Below are 1702 nucleotides of genomic sequence, written 5' to 3'. Positions count from 1 at the left end.
AGAAACAAAACCAAAACCAGAGCCAGCAACCAGAGACAGAGCCAAAGCCAGCCCCCAACTAGAGCCAAACTGAGCTCAAAACCCAGCCATTCAATGCCCAAAACCGTGACTCCAATCAAGCCAAAAAAACAAACAAAATCGAGCCCAACAGGGGCTAAAACCGAGCCATTCCACATTAAAGATCTAGCCATTTTAAGCCCGAGGAACAACCTGCATGTCTAAACATTCTAAGCATGAAATTATTCAACAAATATATGAACAGAGGAGGCACTTCACAAGGAGCTAAACCCAGCCTTCAGAACAAGTTGTAACACTTTTCAAATTAAATAAGTTTTCTCATAGCATATATTCAAGCCAGGGAAAGCCACAGGAAACCAAAACCGAGCCCCCAAACATGCATAAAACAGTAAAATGCACTCCCAAGTATTTATCTTAAGCAAGAACCAGTAATAAGATGCTAAAGCCGAAACCCCAACATGCATGAAAGAGGAGCAAAAATCATTTCAAAGTCATGCCTTAACTCCCTAAATGTTTCCAACATAAACATGCCACAATAATCGTAAGGATGCCATAGTCTCCCTAGTTTAAGCAAGTAACGAAGTCTAGTTTTAACACATGCTCACATTTTCATTTCCAAATGCACTTGAAGTGAATATCTCAAGAAAATATATCCAAATAAAATGAGCTAGCATGCTGTATTCTCCAACAGAGCCAAGTTCAAAGACTCGGTAGAGAGGAAAACCGAAAAGAAACAGAGCACCGAAGAAGAGGGGGGAAGAATGATACCTCAAGAATGCCAAAGTAAAGCCCTGCAACACAAGAGTTCGCCTCAAAGAAACGCTCTCACCGAAATTCTCTTCCCAAACTCCTCACAACCAAAATTTCTACTCTCCTCTCTGAAAATTTTTCCAACAACCTCAAAAATTTCAAAAGGAACTGTGTATATAGGCAGAGAATAGAGAGAAGAGAAAGAAGACCACCCCCAACAGTCCACAACACTCGAATCAGGCCAAAGAAGAAAAGGACCCGCACCCTGCTCACAGAAGGCGAAGCCACCAAAGTTTCTCGGACCAAGCGGCGAGACTAATGGCAGCGAGAGAATCATCGAGAAGAAGAGAAGATATTGCCGTTCAAGTGTACCAGGGAACAAGCTTCCCAGAGTCAAGCTACCAAGAAAAGGAAAAACCACGGCACGGCGTGGGGAAGGAGGGCCGCGAGCAGTAGCATGTCAGGCAAGGACGGACGAGGTTAACTTTCTCTCGCGTGGAGGAGTAAGAGCTCGCTCGGCTCGAGAACGAGAAAGGGAAAGGGCTAGGCACGCGAACGCGAACGGGAGAAGGAAGGGAGGCAGAGCTCGGACGCGGAGAATGGGGAGTTAGGGCTAAAGAGGAAAGGTGTAAAAATAGTTTTAATATAAAAATATATATATATATATATATACATTAAATTATATCCGATTTATTCGCGCGGCGACGTAACAAAATGGGTGTCCTCCCTAGGCAAAATTGACGTTCTGGACGCGCTGGGGCAGTTCGTTTTGCCATCCGGGGTCGCTCGGACGACGTCGTCGACAATCGGGTCAAAAACGCGTCGAAATTCAAATTTCACATAATTTCGACCCGCGATCGATCGTCTCAAAAGGTTATTTGAGTCCTCGACAAATAACAGTGCAAGCGATGCGAATTGTGGCGGTCGGGACGCG

At 44.8% G+C, this 1702-nt stretch overlaps 1 protein-coding gene across 1 annotated transcript in view; it reads left to right on the top strand.

Annotated features, from left to right (window-relative positions):
• LOC110039089 overlaps nt 1–1702 on the top strand; it is a 21949-nt gene that overhangs the window by 18812 nt on the left and 1435 nt on the right. The window lies entirely within an intron of this gene.

The sequence above is a fragment of the Phalaenopsis equestris genome, unplaced genomic scaffold (assembly GCF_001263595.1).
Source record: "Phalaenopsis equestris unplaced genomic scaffold, ASM126359v1 Scaffold235151, whole genome shotgun sequence".
Classification (NCBI taxonomy): domain Eukaryota; kingdom Viridiplantae; phylum Streptophyta; class Magnoliopsida; order Asparagales; family Orchidaceae; genus Phalaenopsis; species Phalaenopsis equestris.
This window is presented reverse-complemented; position numbering and strand designations above follow the sequence as displayed.